Source organism: Anomaloglossus baeobatrachus, chromosome 10 (genome assembly GCF_048569485.1).
Source record: "Anomaloglossus baeobatrachus isolate aAnoBae1 chromosome 10, aAnoBae1.hap1, whole genome shotgun sequence".
Lineage (NCBI taxonomy): Eukaryota > Metazoa > Chordata > Amphibia > Anura > Aromobatidae > Anomaloglossus > Anomaloglossus baeobatrachus.
In genome coordinates, this window is record NC_134362.1 from 212,038,949 (window position 1) to 212,061,616 (window position 22,668).

The 22,668-nt window shown below is 43.7% G+C and overlaps 1 protein-coding gene across 3 annotated transcripts in view; it reads right to left on the reverse strand.

The window, feature by feature from the left end:
• The window catches only part of CRISPLD2 (cysteine rich secretory protein LCCL domain containing 2), a 74,602-nt gene extending 72,822 nt beyond the window's left edge, over positions 1-1,780 (reverse strand). For 2 of the 3 annotated variants that reach the window (XM_075325323.1, XM_075325321.1), the window contains exon 1: positions 1,694-1,780. The gene's annotated coding sequence lies outside the window, so the exon portion shown is untranslated. Of the gene's footprint in view, positions 1-1,520; positions 1,552-1,693 lie in introns of those variants that run through there. The other variant, XM_075325322.1, reaches the window with a different exon arrangement.
• Between the last annotated feature and the right edge of the window lie 20,888 nt (positions 1,781-22,668).

The window sequence follows — 22,668 nt, forward strand, 5'->3', positions numbered from 1 at the left end:
GGTCCTACCTGTTATATACAGAGGATGGGGGTCCTACCTGTTATATACAGAGGATGGGGGGTCCTACCTGTTATATACAGAGGATGGGGTCCTACCTGTTATATACAGAGGATGGGGGTCCTATCTGTTATATACAGAGGATGGGGGTCCTATCTATTATATACAGAGGATGGGGTCCTACCTGTTATATACAGAGGATGGGGGTCCTATCTGTTATATACAGAGGATGGGGGGTCCTATCTGTTATATACAGAGGATGGGGGTCCTACCTGTTATATACAGAGGATGGGGGTCCTATCTGTTATATACAGAGGATGGGGGTCCTATCTGTTATATACAGAGGATGGGGGTCCTACCTGTTATATACAGAGGATGGGCTCCTCCCTGTTATACACAGAGGATGGGGGTCCTACCTGTTATATACAGAGGATGGGGGTCCTACCTGTTATATACAGAGGATGGGGGTCCTACCTGTTATAGACAGAGGATGGGGGTCCTACCTGTTATATACAGAGGATGGGGGTCCTACCTGTTATATACAGAGGATGGGGGTCCTACCTGTTATACACAGAGGATGGTGGTCCTACCTGTTATATACAGAGCATGGGGGGTCCTACCTGTTATATACAGAGGATGGGGGTCCTACCTGTTATATACAGAGGATGGTGGTCCTACCTGTTATATACAGAGCATGGGGATCCTACCTGTTATATACAGAGGATGGGGGTCCTACCTGTTATACACGGAGGATGGGGGTCCTATCAGTTATATACAGAGGCTGGGGGTCCTGCCTGTTATATACAGAGGATGGGGGTCCTATCTGTTATATACAGAGGATGGGGGGTCCTACCTGTTATATACAGAGGATGGGGGGGTCCTACCTGTTATATACAGAGGATGGGGGTCCTACCTGTTATACACGGAGGATGGGGGGTCCTATCTGTTATATACAGAGGCTGGGGGTCCTGCCTGTTATATACAGAGGATGGGCTCCTACCTGTTATATACAGAGGATGGGGGTCCTACCTGTTATATACAGAGGATGGGGGGTCCTACCTGTTATATACAGAGGATGGGGGGGTCCTACCTGTTATATACAGAGGATGGGGGTCCTACCTGTTATACACGGAGGATGGGGGTCCTACCTGTTATATACAGAGGCTGGGGGTCCTGCCTGTTATATACAGAGGATGGGCTCCTACCTGTTATATACAGAGGATGGGGGTCCTACCTGTTATATACAGAGGATGGGGGTCCTACCTGTTATACACAGAGGATGGGGGTCTTACCTGTTATATACAGAGGATGGGGGTCCTACCTGTTATATACAGAGGATGGGGGTCCTACCTGTTATACACGGAGGATGGGGGTCCTATCAGTTATATACAGAGGCTGGGGGTCCTATCAGTTATATACAGAGGCTGGGGGTCCTATCAGTTATATACAGAGGATGGGGGTCCTATCAGTTATATACAGAGGATGGGGGTCCTATCTGTTATATACAGAGGATGGGGTCCTACCTGTTATACACGGAGGCTGGGGGTCCTATCAGTTATATACAGAGGCTGGGGGTCCTATCAGTTATATACAGAGGATGGGGGTCCTATCAGTTATATACAGAGGATGGGGGTCCTATCAGTTATATACAGAGGATGAGGGTCCTATCTGTTATATACAGAGGATGGGGTCCTACCTGTTATACACGGAGGCTGGGGGTCCTGTCCTCGCTGCCGTAGCTGGGGGGCTCGGCTCCTGCTCTGACTCCAGGGCTCCGGGTTCCTCCTATTTATACTGAGGAGGACGAGCTTTTCCTGGAAGTCGATGTTCTTGGCAAGTTTTCCTTCACTGACGAATGAAGACTTCAGTGTCATGAAGGATCCGCGGCTGCAGCAGAAGATCGCGGCGAGGTCACCGCGGCAACAGCAGCAGATCGCGGCGAGGTCACCGCGGCAACAGCAGCAGATCGCGGCAAGGTCACCGCGGCAACAGCAGCAGATCGTGGCGAGGTCACCGCGGCAACAGCAGCAGATCGTGGCGAGGTCACCGCGGCAACAGCAGCAGCCTGAGTGCAGCACCTATGGGTCAGTGCAGGACGGACACTACAACCCTCCCACAGCACCGCTGCTCCAGCGGGAAAAAGAGGGAGAGCGGGGGAGACCCAGAACTGCTACATACTGTATGTGTCACCTGCAGACAGAGACCCCACCACTGCACCGTCACCACAAGCAAAGTGTAATGCACACAGCGATGTCACAGTACAGAGATAATACACACAGCGATGTCACAGTACAGAGATAATACACACAGTGATGTCACAGTACAGGGATAATACACATAGTGATGTCACAGTACAGGGATAATACACACAGCGATGTCACAGTACAGGGATAATACACACAGTGATGTCACAGTACAGGGATAATACACACAATGATGTCACAGTACAGGGATAATACACACAGTGATGTCACAGTACAGGGATAATACACACAGCGATGTCACAGTACAGGGATAATACACACAGTGATGTCACAGTACAGGGATAGTACACACAGTGATGTCACAGTACAGGGATAGTACACACAGTGATGTCACAGTACAGGGATAATACACACAGTGATGTCACAGTACAGAGATAATACACACAGTGATGTCACAGCACAGGGATAATACACACAGTGATGTCACAGTACAGGGATAATACACACAGTGATGTCACAGTACAGGGATAATACACACAGCGATGTCACAGTACAGGGATAATACACACAGTGATGTCACAGTACAGGGATAATACACACAGTGATGTCACAGTACAGGGATAATACACACAATGATGTCACAGTACAGGGATAATACACACAGTGATGTCACAGTACAGGGATAATACACACAGCGATGTCACAGTACAGGGATAATACACACAGTGATGTCACAGTACAGGGATAGTACACACAGTGATGTCACAGTACAGGGATAATGCACACAGTGATGTCACAGTACAGGGATAATACACACAGCGATGTCACAGTACAGAGATAATACACACAGCGATGTCACAGTACAGGGATAATACACACAGTGATGTCACAGTACAGGGATAATACACACAATGATGTCACAGTACAGGGATAATACACACAGTGATGTCACAGTACAGGGATAATACACACAGCGATGTCACAGTACAGGGATAATACACACAGTGATGTCACAGTACAGGGATAGTACACACAGTGATGTCACAGTACAGGGATAGTACACACAGTGATGTCACAGTACAGGGATAATACACACAGTGATGTCACAGTACAGAGATAATACACACAGTGATGTCACAGCACAGGGATAATACACACAGTGATGTCACAGTACAGGGATAATACACACAGTGATGTCACAGTACAGGGATAATACACACAGCGATGTCACAGTACAGGGATAATACACACAGTGATGTCACAGTACAGGGATAATACACACAGTGATGTCACAGTACAGGGATAATACACACAGCGATGTCACAGTACAGGGGTAATACACACAGTGATGTCACAGTACAGGGATAATACACACAGTGATGTCACAGTACAGGGATAATACACACAGCGATGTCACAGTACAGGGATAATACACACAGTGATGTCACAGTACAGGGATAATACACACAGCGATGTCACAGTACAGGGATAATACACACAGTGATGTCACAGTACAGGGATAGTACACACAGTGATGTCACAGTACAGGGATAGTACACACAGTGATGTCACAGTACAGGGATAATACACACAGTGATGTCACAGTACAGGGATAGTACACACAGTGATGTCACAGTACAGGGATAATACACACAGCAATGTCACAGTACAGAGATAGTACACACAGCGATGTCACAGTACAGGGATAATACACACAGTGATGTCACAGTACAGGGATAATACACACAATGATGTCACAGTACAGGGGTAATACACACAGTGATGTCACAGTACAGGGATAATACACACAATGATGTCACAGTACAGGGGTAATACACACAGTGATGTCACAGTACAGGGATAATACACACAGTGATGTCACAGTACAGGGATAATACACACAGCGATGTCACAGTACAGGGATAATGCACACAGTGATGTCACAGTACAGAGATAATACACACGGTGATGTCACAGTACAGGATAATACACACAGTGATGTCACAGTACAGGGATAGTACACACAGTGATGTCACAGTACAGGGATAATACACACAGTGATGTCACAGTACAGGGATAATACACACAGCGATGTCACAGTACAGAGATAGTACACACAGCGATGTCACAGTACAGGGATAATACACACAGTGATGTCACAGTACAGGGATAATACACACAGTGATGTCACAGTACAGGGATAATACACACAGCGATGTCACAGTACAGGGGTAATGCACACAGCGATGTCACAGTACAGGGATAATGCACACAGTGATGTCACAGTACAGGGGTAATACACACAGTGATGTCACAGTACAGGGATAGTACACACAGTGATGTCACAGTACAGGGATAATACACACAGTGATGTCACAGTACAGGGATAATACACACAGTGATGTCACAGTACAGGGATAATACACACAGTGATGTCACAGTACAGGGATAATGCACACAGCGATGTCACAGTACAGGGGTAATACACACAGTGATGTCACAGTACAGGGATAATACACACAGTGATGTCACAGTACAGGGGTAATACACACAGTGATGTCACAGTACAGGGATAATACACACAGTGATGTCACAGTACAGGGATAATACACACAGTGATGTCACAGTACTGGATAATACACACAGCGATGTCACAGTACAGGGGTAATACACACAGTGATGTCACAGTACAGGGATAATACACACAGTGATGTCACAGTACAGGGGTAATACACACAGTGATGTCACAGTACAGGGATAATACACACAGTGATGTCACAGTACAGGGATAATACACACAGTGATGTCACAGTACTGGATAATACACACAGCGATGTCACAGTACAGGGGTAATACACACAGTGATGTCACAGTACAGAGATAATACACACAGTGATGTCACAGTACAGGGGTAATACACACAGTGATGTCACAGTACAGGGATAATACACACAGTGATGTCACAGTACAGGGGTAATATACACAGTGATGTCACAGTACTGGATAATACACACAGCGATGTCACAGTACAGGGGTAATACACACAGTGATGTCACAGTACAGAGATAATACACACAGTGATGTCACAGTACAGGGGTAATACACACAGTGATGTCACAGTACAGGGATAATACACACAGTGATGTCACAGTACAGAGATAATACACACAGTGATGTCACAGTACAGGGATAATACACACAGTGATGTCACAGTACAGGGGTAATACACACAGTGATGTCACAGTACAGGGATAATACACACAGTGATGTCACAGTACAGAGATAATACACACAGCGATGTCACAGTACAGGGATAATACACACAGTGATGTCACAGTACAGGGATAATACACACAGTGATGTCACAGTACAGAGATAATACACACAGCGATGTCACAGTACAGGGATAATACACACAGTGATGTCACAGTACAGGGGTAATATACACAGTGATGTCACAGTACAGAGATAATACACACAGTGATGTCACAGTACAGGGGTAATATACACAGTGATGTCACAGTACAGGGGTAATATACACAGTGATGTCACAGTACAGAGATAATACACACAGTGATGTCACAGTACAGGGGTAATATACACAGTGATGTAACAGTACAGAGATAATACACACAGTGATGTCACAGTACAGGGATAATACACACAGTGATGTCACAGTACAGGGGTAATATACACAGTGATGTCACAGTACAGGGATAATACACACAGTGATGTCACAGTACAGGGATAATACACACAGTGATGTCACAGTACAGGGGTAGTACACACAGTGATGTCACAGTACAGGGATAATACACACAGTAATGTCACAGTACAGGGATAATACACACAGCGATGTCACAGTACAGGGATAATACACACAGCGATGTCACAGTACAGGGATAATACACACAGCGATGTCACAGTACAGGGATAATACACACAGTGATGTCACAGTACAGATATCATACACACAGCAATGTCACAGTACAGGGATAATACACACAGTGATGTCACAGTACAGGGATAATACACACAGTGATGTCACAGTACAGGGATAATACACACAGTGATGTCACAGTACAGGGGTAATACACAGTGATGTCACAGTACAGGGATAATACACACAGTGATGTCACAGTACAGGGATAATACACACAGTGATGTCACAGTACAGGGATAATACACACAGTGATGTCACAGTACAGGGATAATACACACAGTGATGTCACAGTACAGGGGTAATATACACAGTGATGTCACAGTACAGGGATAATACACACAGCGATGTCACAGTACAGGGGTAATACACACAGTGATGTCACAGTACAGAGATAATACACACAGTGATGTCACAGTACAGGGGTAATACACACAGTGATGTCACAGTACAGGGATAATACACACAGTGATGTCACAGTACAGAGATAATACACACAGTGATGTCACAGTACAGAGATAATACACACAGTGATGTCACAGTACAGGGATAATACACACAGTGATGTCACAGTACAGGGGTAATACACACAGTGATGTCACAGTACAGGGATAATACACACAGTGATGTCACAGTACAGAGATAATACACACAGCGATGTCACAGTACAGGGATAATACACACAGTGATGTCACAGTACAGAGATAATACACACAGTGATGTCACAGTACAGGGGTAATACACACAGTGATGTCACAGTACAGAGATAATACACACAGTGATGTCACAGTACAGGGATAATACACACAGTGATGTCACAGTACAGAGATAATACACACAGTGATGTCACAGTACAGGGATAATACACACAGTGATGTCACAGTACAGAGATAATACACACAGTGATGTCACAGTACAGGGGTAATACACACAGTGATGTCACAGTACAGGGATAATACACACAGTGATGTCACAGTACAGGGATAATACACACAGTGATGTCACAGTACAGGGATAGTACACACAGTGATGTCACAGTACAGAGATAATACACACAGTGATGTCACAGTACAGGGATAATACACACAGTGATGTCACAGTACAGAGATAATACACACAGTGATGTCACAGTACAGGGGTAATACACACAGTGATGTCACAGTACAGAGATAATACACACAGTGATGTCACAGTACAGGGATAATACACACAGTGATGTCACAGTACAGAGATAATACACACAGTGATGTCACAGTACAGGGGTAATACACACAGTGATGTCACAGTACAGGGATAATACACACAGTGATGTCACAGTACAGGGATAATACACACAGTGATGTCACAGTACAGGGATAGTACACACAGTGATGTCACAGTACAGGGGTAATATACACAGTGATGTCACAGTACAGGATAATACACACAGTGATGTCACAGTACAGGGATAATACACACAGTGATGTCACAGTACAGGGGTAATACACACAGTGATGTCACAGTACAGGGGTAATATACACAGTGATGTCACAGTACAGGGATAATACACACAGTGATGTCACAGTACAGGGGTAATACACACAGTGATGTCACAGTACAGGGATAATACACACAGTGATGTCACAGTACAGGGATAATACACACAGTGATGTCACAGTACAGGGATAATACACACAGCGATGTCACAGTACAGGGATAATGCACACAGTGATGTCACAGTACAGGGATAATACACACAGTGGTGTCACAGTACAGGGATAATACACACAGTGATGTCACAGTACAGGGATAATACACACAGCGATGTCACAGTACAGGGATAATACACACAGTGATGTCACAGTACAGGGATAATACACACAGTGATGTCACAGTACAGGGATAATACACACAGTGATGTCACAGTACAGGATAATACACACAGTGATGTCACAGTACAGGATAATACACACAGTGATGTCACAGTACAGGGATAATACACACAGTGATGTCACAGTACAGGGGTAATACACACAGTGATGTCACAGTACAGGGATAATACACACAGTGATGTCACAGTACAGGGATAATACACACAGTGATGTCACAGTACAGGGATAATACACACAGTGATGTCACAGGGATAATACACACAGCGATGTCACAGTACAGGGATAATACACACAGCGATGTCACAGTACAGGGATAATACACACAGTGATGTCACAGTACAAGGATAATACACACAGTGATGTCACAGTACAGGGATAATACACACAGTGATGTCACAGTACAGGGATAATACACACAGTGATGTCACAGTACAGGGATAATACACACAGTGATGTCACAGTACAGGGATAATACACACAGCGATGTCACAGTACAGGGATAATGCACACAGCGATGTCACAGTACAGGGATAATATACACAGTGATGTCACAGTACAGGGATAATGCACACAGTGATGTCACAGTACAGGGGTAATACACACAGCGATGTCACAGTACAGGGATAATGCACACAGTGATGTCACAGTACAGGGATAATACACACAGTGATGTCACAGTACAGGGGTAATACACACAGTGATGTCACAGTACAGGGATAATACACACAGTGATGTCACAGTACAGGGATAATACACACAGTGATGTCACAGTACAGGGATAATACACACAGTGATGTCACAGTACAGGGATAATACACACAGTGATGTCACAGTACAGGGGTAATATACACAGTGATGTCACAGTACTGGATAATGCACACAGTCATGTCACAGTACAGGGATAATACACACAGTGATGTCACAGTACAGGGGTAATACACACAGTGATGTCACAGTACAGGGATAATACACACAGTGATGTCACAGTACAGGGATAATACACACAGTGATGTCACAGTACAGGGGTAATACACACAGTGATGTCACAGTACAGGGATAATACACACAGTGATGTCACAGTACAGGGATAATACACACAGTGATGTCACAGTACAGGGGTAATATACACAGTGATGTCACAGTACTGGATAATGCACACAGTGATGTCACAGTACAGGGATAATACACACAGTGATGTCACAGTACAGGGATAATACACACAGTGATGTCACAGTACAGGGGTAATACACACAGTGATGTCACAGTACAGGGATAATACACACAGTGATGTCACAGTACAGGGATAATACACACAGTGATGTCACAGTACAGGGATAATACACACAGCGATGTCACAGTACAGGGATAATACACACAGTGATGTCACAGTACAGGGATAATGCACACAGTGATGTCACAGTACAGGGATAATACACACAGTGATGTCACAGTACAGGGATAATACACACAGTGATGTCACAGTACAGGGGTAATATACACAGTGATGTCACAGTACTGGATAATACACACAGCGATGTCACAGTACAGGGGTAATACACACAGTGATGTCACAGTACAGAGATAATACACACAGTGATGTCACAGTACAGGGGTAATACACACAGTGATGTCACAGTACAGAGATAATACACACAGTGATGTCACAGTACAGGGGTAATACACACAGTGATGTCACAGTACAGGGATAATACACACAGTGATGTCACAGTACAGAGATAATACACACAGTGATGTCACAGTACAGAGATAATACACACAGTGATGTCACAGTACAGGGATAATACACACAGTGATGTCACAGTACAGGGGTAATACACACAGTGATGTCACAGTACAGGGATAATACACACAGTGATGTCACAGTACAGAGATAATACACACAGCGATGTCACAGTACAGGGATAATACACACAGTGATGTCACAGTACAGGGATAATACACACAGTGATGTCACAGTACAGAGATAATACACACAGCGATGTCACAGTACAGGGATAATACACACAGTGATGTCACAGTACAGGGGTAATATACACAGTGATGTCACAGTACAGAGATAATACACACAGTGATGTCACAGTACAGGGGTAATATACACAGTGATGTCACAGTACAGGGGTAATATACACAGTGATGTCACAGTACAGAGATAATACACACAGTGATGTCACAGTACAGGGGTAATATACACAGTGATGTAACAGTACAGAGATAATACACACAGTGATGTCACAGTACAGGGATAATACACACAGTGATGTCACAGTACAGGGGTAATATACACAGTGATGTCACAGTACAGGGATAATACACACAGTGATGTCACAGTACAGGGATAATACACACAGTGATGTCACAGTACAGGGGTAATACACACAGTAATGTCACAGTACAGGGATAATACACACAGTGATGTCACAGTACAGGGATAATACACACAGCGATGTCACAGTACAGGGATAATACACACAGCGATGTCACAGTACAGGGATAATACACACAGCGATGTCACAGTACAGGGATAATACACACAGTGATGTCACAGTACAGATATCATACACACAGCGATGTCACAGTACAGGGATAATACACACAGTGATGTCACAGTACAGGGATAATACACACAGTGATGTCACAGTACAGGGATAATACACACAGTGATGTCACAGTACAGGGGTAATACACACAGTGATGTCACAGTACAGGGATAATACACACAGTGATGTCACAGTACAGGGATAATACACACAGTGATGTCACAGTACAGGGATAATACACACAGTGATGTCACAGTACAGGGATAATACACACAGTGATGTCACAGTACAGGGGTAATATACACAGTGATGTCACAGTACAGGGATAATACACACAGCGATGTCACAGTACAGGGGTAATACACACAGTGATGTCACAGTACAGAGATAATACACACAGTGATGTCACAGTACAGGGGTAATACACACAGTGATGTCACAGTACAGGGATAATACACACAGTGATGTCACAGTACAGAGATAATACACACAGTGATGTCACAGTACAGAGATAATACACACAGTGATGTCACAGTACAGGGATAATACACACAGTGATGTCACAGTACAGGGGTAATACACACAGTGATGTCACAGTACAGGGATAATACACACAGTGATGTCACAGTACAGAGATAATACACACAGCGATGTCACAGTACAGGGATAATACACACAGTGATGTCACAGTACAGAGATAATACACACAGTGATGTCACAGTACAGGGGTAATACACACAGTGATGTCACAGTACAGGGATAATACACACAGTGATGTCACAGTACAGGGATAATACACACAGTGATGTCACAGTACAGGGATAGTACACACAGTGATGTCACAGTACAGGGGTAATATACACAGTGATGTCACAGTACAGGATAATACACACAGTGATGTCACAGTACAGGGATAATACACACAGTGATGTCACAGTACAGGGGTAATACACACAGTGATGTCACAGTACAGGGATAATACACACAGCGATGTCACAGTACAGGGATAATGCACACAGTGATGTCACAGTACAGGGATAATACACACAGTGGTGTCACAGTACAGGGATAATACACACAGTGATGTCACAGTACAGGGATAATACACACAGCGATGTCACAGTACAGGGATAATACACACAGTGATGTCACAGTACAGGGATAATACACACAGTGATGTCACAGTACAGGGAAAATACACACAGTGATGTCACAGTACAGGGATAATACACACAACGATGTCACAGTACAGGGATAATACACACAGTGATGTCACAGTACAGGGATAATACACACAGTGATGTCACAGTACAGGATAATACACACAGTGATGTCACAGTACAGGGATAATACACACAGTGATGTCACAGTACAGGGGTAATACACACAGTGATGTCACAGTACAGGGATAATACACACAGTGATGTCACAGTACAGGGATAATACACACAGTGATGTCACAGTACAGGGATAATACACACAGTGATGTCACAGTACAGGGATAATACACACAGTGATGTCACAGTACAGGGGTAATATACACAGTGATGTCACAGTACAGGGATAATACACACAGTGATGTCACAGTACAGGGGTAATACACACAGTGATGTCACAGTACAGGGATAATACACACAGTGATGTCACAGTACAGGGATAATACACACAGTGATGTCACAGTACAGGGATAATACACACAGCGATGTCACAGTACAGGGATAATGCACACAGTGATGTCACAGTACAGGGATAATACACACAGTGGTGTCACAGTACAGGGATAATACACACAGTGATGTCACAGTACAGGGATAATACACACAGCGATGTCACAGTACAGGGATAATACACACAGTGATGTCACAGTACAGGGATAATACACACAGTGATGTCACAGTACAGGGATAATACACACAGTGATGTCACAGTACAGGGATAATACACACAACGATGTCACAGTACAGGGATAATACACACAGTGATGTCACAGTACAGGGATAATACACACAGTGATGTCACAGTACAGGATAATACACACAGTGATGTCACAGTACAGGGATAATACACACAGTGATGTCACAGTACAGGGGTAATACACACAGTGATGTCACAGTACAGGGATAATACACACAGTGATGTCACAGTACAGGGATAATACACACAGTGATGTCACAGTACAGGGATAATACACACAGCGATGTCACAGTACAGGGATAATACACACAGCGATGTCACAGTACAGGGATAATATACACAGTGATGTCACAGTACAGGGATAATGCACACAGTGATGTCACAGTACAGGGATAATGCACACAGCGATGTCACAGTACAGGGGTAATACACACAGCGATGTCACAGTACAGGGATAATACACACAGTGATGTCACAGTACAGGGGTAATACACACAGTGATGTCACAGTACAGGGATAATACACACAGTGATGTCACAGTACAGGGATAATACACACAGTGATGTCACAGTACAGGGATAATACACACAGGGATGTCACAGTACAGGGATAATACACACAGTGATGTCACGGCACAGGGATAATGCACACAGTGATGTCACAGTACAGGGATAATACACACAGTGATGTCACAGTACAGGGATAATACACACAGTGATGTCACAGTACAGGGATAATACACACAGTGATGTCACAGTACAGGGGTAATACACACAGGGATGTCACAGTACAGGGATAATATACACAGTGATGTCACAGTACAGGGGTAATACACACAGGGATGTCACAGTACAGGGATAATATACACAGTGATGTCACAGTACAGGGATAGTACACACAGTGATGTCACAGTACAGGGGTAATACACACAGGGATGTCACAGTACAGGGATAATACACACAGTGATGTCACAGTACAGGGGTAATACACACAGTGATGTCACAGTACAGGGATAATACACACAACGATGTCACAGTACAGGGATAATACACACACCGATGTCACAGTACAGGGATAATACACACAGTGATGTCACAGTACAGGGATAATACACACAGTGATGTCACAGTACAGGGATAGTACACACAGTGATGTCACAGTACAGGGATAATACAATGTCACAGTACAGGGATAATACACACAGTGATGTCACAGTACAGGGATAATACACACAGTGATGTCACAGTACAGGGATAATACACACAGCGATGTCACAGTACAGGGATAATACACACAGCGATGTCACAGTACAGGGGTAATACACACAGTGATGTCACAGTACAGGATAATACACACAGCGATGTCACAGTACAGGGATAATACACACAGTGATGTCACAGTACAGGGATAATACACACAGTGATGTCACAGTACAGGGATAATACACACAGCGATGTCACAGTACAGGGATAATACACACAGCGATGTCACAGTACAGGGATAATACACACAGTGATGTCACAGTACAAGGATAATACACACAGTGATGTCACAGTACAGGGATAATACACACAGTGATGTCACAGTACAGGGATAATACACACAGTGATGTCACAGTACAGGGATAATACACACAGTGATGTCACAGTACAGGGATAATACACACAGCGATGTCACAGTACAGGGATAATGCACACAGCGATGTCACAGTACAGGGATAATATACACAGTGATGTCACAGTACAGGGATAATGCACACAGTGATGTCACAGTACAGGATAATACACACAGTGATGTCACAGTACAGGGGTAATACACACAGCGATGTCACAGTACAGGGATAATGCACACAGCGATGTCACAGTACAGGGATAATGCACACAGTGATGTTACAGTACAGGGATAATATACACAGTGATGTCACAGTACAAGGGTAATACACACAGTGATGTCACAGTACAGGGGTAATACACACAGTGATGTCACAGTACAGGGATAATACACACAGTGATGTAACAGTACAGGGGTAATACACACAGCGATGTCACAGTACAGGGATAGTACACACAGTGATGTCACAGTACAGGGGTAATACACACAGCAATGTCACAGTACAGGGATAATGCACACAGCGATGTCACAGTACAGGGATAATACACACAGTGATGTCACAGTACAGGGATAATACACACAGTGATGTCACAGTACAGGGATAATACACACAGTGATGTCACAGTACAGGTGTAATACACACAGTGATGTCACAGTACAGGGATAATACACACAGTGATGTCACAGTACAGGGGTAATACACACAGTGATGTCACAGTACAGGGATAATACACACAGTGATGTCACAGTACAGGGGTAATACACACAGTGATGTCACAGTACAGGGATAATACACACAGTGATGTCACAGTACAGGGATAATACACACAGTGATGTCACAGTACAGGGATAATACACACAGTGATGTCACAGTACAGGGGTAATGCACACAGTGATGTCACAGTACAGGGGTAATACACACAGTGATGTCACAGTACAGGGATAATACACACAGTGATGTCACAGTACAGGGATAATACACACAGTGATGTCACAGTACAGGGGTAATGCACACAGTGATGTCACAGTACAGGGGTAATACACACAGCGATGTCACAGTACAGGGATAATACACACTGTGATGTCACAGTACAGGGATAATGCACACAGTGATGTTACAGTACAGGGATAATATACACAGTGATGTCACAGTACAAGGGTAATACACACAGTGATGTCACAGTACAGGGGTAATACACACAGTGATGTCACAGTACAGGGATAATACACACAGTGATGTCACAGTACAGGGGTAATACACACAGCGATGTCACAGTACAGGGATAGTACACACAGTGATGTCACAGTACAGGGATAATACACACAGTGATGTCACAGTACAGGGATAATACACACAGTGATGTCACAGTACAGGGATAATACACACAGTGATGTCACAGTACAAGGATAATACACACAGTGATGTCACAGTACAGGGATAATACACACAGTGATGTCACAGTACAGGGATAATACACACAGTGATGTCACAGTACAGGGATAATACACACAGTGATGTCACAGTACAGGGATAATACACACAGTGATGTCACAGTACAGGGATAATACACACAGTGATGTCACAGTACAGGGATAATACACACAGCGATGTCACAGTACAGGGATAATGCACACAGCGATGTCACAGTACAGGGATAATATACACAGTGATGTCACAGTACAGGGATAATGCACACAGTGATGTCACAGTACAGGGGTAATACACACAGCGATGTCACAGTACAGGGATAATGCACACAGCGATGTCACAGTACAGGGATAATATACACAGTGATGTCACAGTACAGGGATAATGCACACAGTGATTTCACAGTACAGGGATAATGCACACAGCGATGTCACAGTACAGGGGTAATACACACAGCGATGTCACAGTACAGGGATAATACACACAGTGATGTCACAGTACAGGGGTAATACACACAGTGATGTCACAGTACAGGGATAATACACACAGTGATGTCACAGTACAGGGATAATACACACAGTGATGTCACAGTACAGGGATAATACACACAGGGATGTCACAGTACAGGGATAATACACACAGTGATGTCACGGCACAGGGATAATGCACACAGTGATGTCACAGTACAGGGATAATACACACAGTGATGTCACAGTACAGGGATAATACACACAGTGATGTCACAGTACAGGGATAATACACACAGTGATGTCACAGTACAGGGGTAATACACACAGGGATGTCACAGTACAGGGATAATATACACAGTGATGTCACAGTACAGGGGTAATACACACAGGGATGTCACAGTACAGGGATAATATACACAGTGATGTCACAGTACAGGGATAGTACACACAGTGATGTCACAGTACAGGGGTAATACACACAGGGATGTCACAGTACAGGGATAATACACACAGTGATGTCACAGTACAGGGGTAATACACACAGTGATGTCACAGTACAGGGATAATACACACAACGATGTCACAGTACAGGGATAATACACACACCGATGTCACAGTACAGGGATAATACACACAGTGATGTCACAGTACAGGGATAATACACACAGTGATGTCACAGTACAGGGATAGTACACACAGTGATGTCACAGTACAGGGATAATACAATGTCACAGTACAGGGATAATACACACAGTGATGTCACAGTACAGGGATAATACACACAGTGATGTCACAGTACAGGGATAATACACACAGCGATGTCACAGTACAGGGATAATACACACAGCGATGTCACAGTACAGGGGTAATACACACAGTGATGTCACAGTACAGGATAATACACACAGCGATGTCACAGTACAGGGATAATACACACAGTGATGTCACAGTACAGGGATAATACACACAGTGATGTCACAGTACAGGGATAATACACACAGCGATGTCACAGTACAGGGATAATACACACAGCGATGTCACAGTACAGGGATAATACACACAGTGATGTCACAGTACAAGGATAATACACACAGTGATGTCACAGTACAGGGATAATACACACAGTGATGTCACAGTACAGGGATAATACACACAGTGATGTCACAGTACAGGGATAATACACACAGTGATGTCACAGTACAGGGATAATACACACAGCGATGTCACAGTACAGGGATAATGCACACAGCGATGTCACAGTACAGGGATAATATACACAGTGATGTCACAGTACAGGGATAATGCACACAGTGATGTCACAGTACAGGATAATACACACAGTGATGTCACAGTACAGGGGTAATACACACAGCGATGTCACAGTACAGGGATAATGCACACAGCGATGTCACAGTACAGGGATAATGCACACAGTGATGTTACAGTACAGGGATAATATACACAGTGATGTCACAGTACAAGGGTAATACACACAGTGATGTCACAGTACAGGGGTAATACACACAGTGATGTCACAGTACAGGGATAATACACACAGTGATGTCACAGTACAGGGATAATACACACAGTGATGTCACAGTACAGGGATAATACACACAGTGATGTCACAGTACAGGGGTAATACACACAGTGATGTCACAGTACAGGGATAATACACACAGTGATGTAACAGTACAGGGGTAATACACACAGCGATGTCACAGTACAGGGATAGTACACACAGTGATGTCACAGTACAGGGGTAATACACACAGCAATGTCACAGTACAGGGATAATGCACACAGCGATGTCACAGTACAGGGATAATACACACAGTGATGTCACAGTACAGGGATAATACACACAGTGATGTCACAGTACAGGGATAATACACACAGTGATGTCACAGTACAGGTGTAATACACACAGTGATGTCACAGTACAGGGATAATACACACAGTGATGTCACAGTACAGGGGTAATACACACAGTGATGTCACAGTACAGGGATAATACACACAGTGATGTCACAGTACAGGGGTAATACACACAGTGATGTCACAGTACAGGGATAATACACACAGTGATGTCACAGTACAGGGATAATACACACAGTGATGTCACAGTACAGGGATAATACACACAGTGATGTCACAGTACAGGGGTAATGCACACAGTGATGTCACAGTACAGGGGTAATACACACAGTGATGTCACAGTACAGGGATAATACACACAGTGATGTCACAGTACAGGGATAATACACACAGTGATGTCACAGTACAGGGGTAATGCACACAGTGATGTCACAGTACAGGGGTAATACACACAGCGATGTCACAGTACAGGGATAATACACACTGTGATGTCACAGTACAGGGATAATGCACACAGTGATGTTACAGTACAGGGATAATATACACAGTGATGTCACAGTACAAGGGTAATACACACAGTGATGTCACAGTACAGGGGTAATACACACAGTGATGTCACAGTACAGGGATAATACACACAGTGATGTCACAGTACAGGGGTAATACACACAGCGATGTCACAGTACAGGGATAGTACACACAGTGATGTCACAGTACAGGGATAATACACACAGTGATGTCACAGTACAGGGATAATACACACAGTGATGTCACAGTACAGGGATAATACACACAGTGATGTCACAGTACAGGGATAGTACACACAGTGATGTCACAGTACAGGGATAATACACACAGTGATGTCACAGTACAGGGATAGTACACACAGTGATGTCACAGTACAGGGATAATACACACAGTGATGTCACAGTACAGGGGTAATACACACAGTGATGTCACAGTACAGGGGTAATACACACAGCAATGTCACAGTACAGGGATAATGCACACAGCGATGTCACAGTACAGGGATAATACACACAGTGATGTCACAGTACAGGGATAATACACACAGTGATGTCACAGTACAGGGATAATACACACAGTGATGTCACAGTACAGGGGTAATATACACAGTGATGTCACAGTACAGGGGTAATATACACAGTGATGTCACAGTACAGGGATAATACACACAGTGATGTCACAGTACAGGTGTAATACACACAGTGATGTCACAGTACAGGGATAATACACACAGTGATGTCACAGTACAGGGGTAATACACACAGTGATGTCACAGTACAGGGATAATACACACAGTGATGTCACAGTACAGGGGTAATACACACAGTGATGTCACAGTACAGGGATAATACACACAGTGATGTCACAGTACAGGGATAATACACACAGTGATGTCACAGTACAGGGATAATACACACAGTGATGTCACAGTACAGGGGTAATGCACACAGTGATGTCACAGTACAGGGGTAATACACACAGTGATGTCACAGTACAGGGGTAATACACACAGCAATGTAACAGTACAGGGATAATGCACACAGCGATGTCACAGTACAGGGATAATACACACAGCGATGTCACAGTACAGGGATAATATACACAGTGATGTCACAGTACAGGGATAATACACACAGTGATGTCACAGTACAGGGATAATACACAGTGATGTCACAGTACAGGGGTAATACACACAGTGATGTCACAGTACAGGGATAATACACACAGTGATGTCACAGTACAGGGGTAATACACAGTGATGTCACAGTACAGGGGTAATACACACAGTGATGTCACAGTACAGGGATAATACACAGTGATGTCACAGTACAGGGGTAATACACACAGTGATGTCACAGTACAGGGATAATACACACAGTGATGTCACAGTACAGGGATAATACACACAGTGATGTCAGAGTACAGGGATAATACACACAGTGATGTCACAGTACAGGGATAATACACACAGTGATGTCACAGTACAGGGATAATACACAGTGATGTCACAGTACAGGGATAATACACACAGTGATGTCACAGTACAGGGATAATACACAGTGATGTCACAGTACAGGGGTAATACACACAGTGATGTCACAGTACAGGGATAATACACACAGTGATGTCACAGTACAGGGATAATACACACAGTGATGTCACAGTACAGGGATAATACACAGTGATGTCACAGTACAGGGATAATACACACAGTGATGTCACAGTACAGGGATAATACACAGTGATGTCACAGTACAGGGGTAATACACACAGTGATGTCACAGTACAGGGATAATACACACAGTGATGTCACAGTACAGGGATAATACACACAGTGATGTCACAGTACAGGGATAATACACACAGTGATGTCACAGTACAGGGATAATACACACAGTGATGTCACAGTACAGGGATAATACACAGTGATGTTACAGTACAGGGGTAATACACACAGTGATGTCACAGTACAGGGATAATACACAGTGATGTCACAGTACAGGGATAATACACACAGTGATGTCACAGTACAGGGATAATACACAGTGATGTCACAGTACAGGGGTAATACACACAGTGATGTCACAGTACAGGGATAATACACACAGTGATGTCACAGTACAGGGATAATACACAGTGATGTCACAGTACAGGGGTAATACACACAGTGATGTCACAGTACAGGGATAATACACAGTGATGTCACAGTACAGGGATAATATACACAGTGATGTCACAGTACAGGGATAATATACACAGTGATGTCACAGTACAGGGATAATACACACAGCGATGTCACAGTACAGGGATAATATACACAGTGATGTCACAGTACAGGGATAATACACACAGTGATGTCACAGTACAGGGATAATACACACAGCGATGTCACAGTACAGGGGTAATACACACAGTGATGTCACAGTACAGGATAATACACACAGTGATGTCACAGTACAGGGATAATATACACAGTGATGTCACAGTACAGGGGATAATACACACAGTGATGTCACAGTACAGGGGTAATACACACAGTGATGTCACAGTACAGGGATAATACACACAGTGATGTCACAGTACAGGGATAATACACACAGTGATGTCACAGTACAGGGATAATACACACAGTGATGTCACAGTACAGGGATAATACACAGTGATGTCACAGTACAGGGGTAATACACACAGTGATGTCACAGTACAGGGATAATACACACAGTGATGTCACAGTACAGGGATAATACACACAGTGATGTCACAGTACAGGGATAATACACACAGTGATGTCACAGTACAGGGATAATACACACAGTGATGTCACAGTACAGGGATAATACACACAGTGATGTCACAGTACAGGGATAATACACAGTGATGTCACAGTACAGGGGTAATACACACAGTGATGTCACAGTACAGGGATAATACACAGTGATGTCACAGTACAGGGATAATACACACAGTGATGTCACAGTACAGGGATAATACACAGTGATGTCACAGTACAGGGGTAATACACACAGTGATGTCACAGTACAGGGATAATACACACAGTGATGTCACAGTACAGGGATAATACACAGTGATGTCACAGTACAGGGGTAATACACACAGTGATGTCACAGTACAGGGATAATACACAGTGATGTCACAGTACAGGGATAATATACACAGTGATGTCACAGTACAGGGATAATATACACAGTGATGTCACAGTACAGGGATAATACACACAGCGATGTCACAGTACAGGGATAATACACACAGCGATGTCACAGTACAGGGATAATATACACAGTGATGTCACAGTACAGGGATAATACACACAATGATGTCACAGTACAGGGATAATACACACAGCGATGTCACAGTACAGGGGTAATACACACAGTGATGTCACAGTACAGGATAATACACACAGTGATGTCACAGTACAGGGATAATATACACAGTGATGTCACAGTACAGGGGATAATACACACAGTGATGTCACAGTACAGGGGTAATACACACAGTGATGTCACAGTACAGGGATAATACACACAGTGATGTCACAGTACAGGGATAATACACACAGTGATGTCACAGTACAGGGATAATACACACAGCGATGTCACAGTACAGGGATAATATACACAGTGATGTCACAGTACAGGGATAATACACACAGCGATGTCACAGTACAGGGGTAATACACACAGTGATGTCACAGTACAGGATAATACACACAGTGATGTCACAGTACAGGGATAATATACACAGTGATGTCACAGTACAGGGGATAATACACACAGTGATGTCACAGTACAGGGGTAATACACACAGTGATGTCACAGTACAGGGATAATACACACAGCGATGTCACAGTACAGGGGTAATACACACAGTGATGTCACAGTACAGGGATAATACACACAGCGATGTCACAGTACAGGGATAATATACACAGTGATGTCACAGTACAGGGATAATACACACAGTGATGTCACAGTACAGAGATAATACACACAGTGATGTCACAGTACAGGGGTAATACACACAGTGATGTCACAGTACAGGATAATACACACAGCGATGTCACAGTACAGGATAATACACACAGTGATGTCACAGTACAGGGATAATACACACAGTGATGTCACAGTACAGGGGTAATACACACAGCGATGTCACAGTACAGGGATAATACACAGTGATGTCACAGTACAGGGGTAATACACTCAGTGATGTCACAGTACAGGGATAATACACACAGTGATGTCACA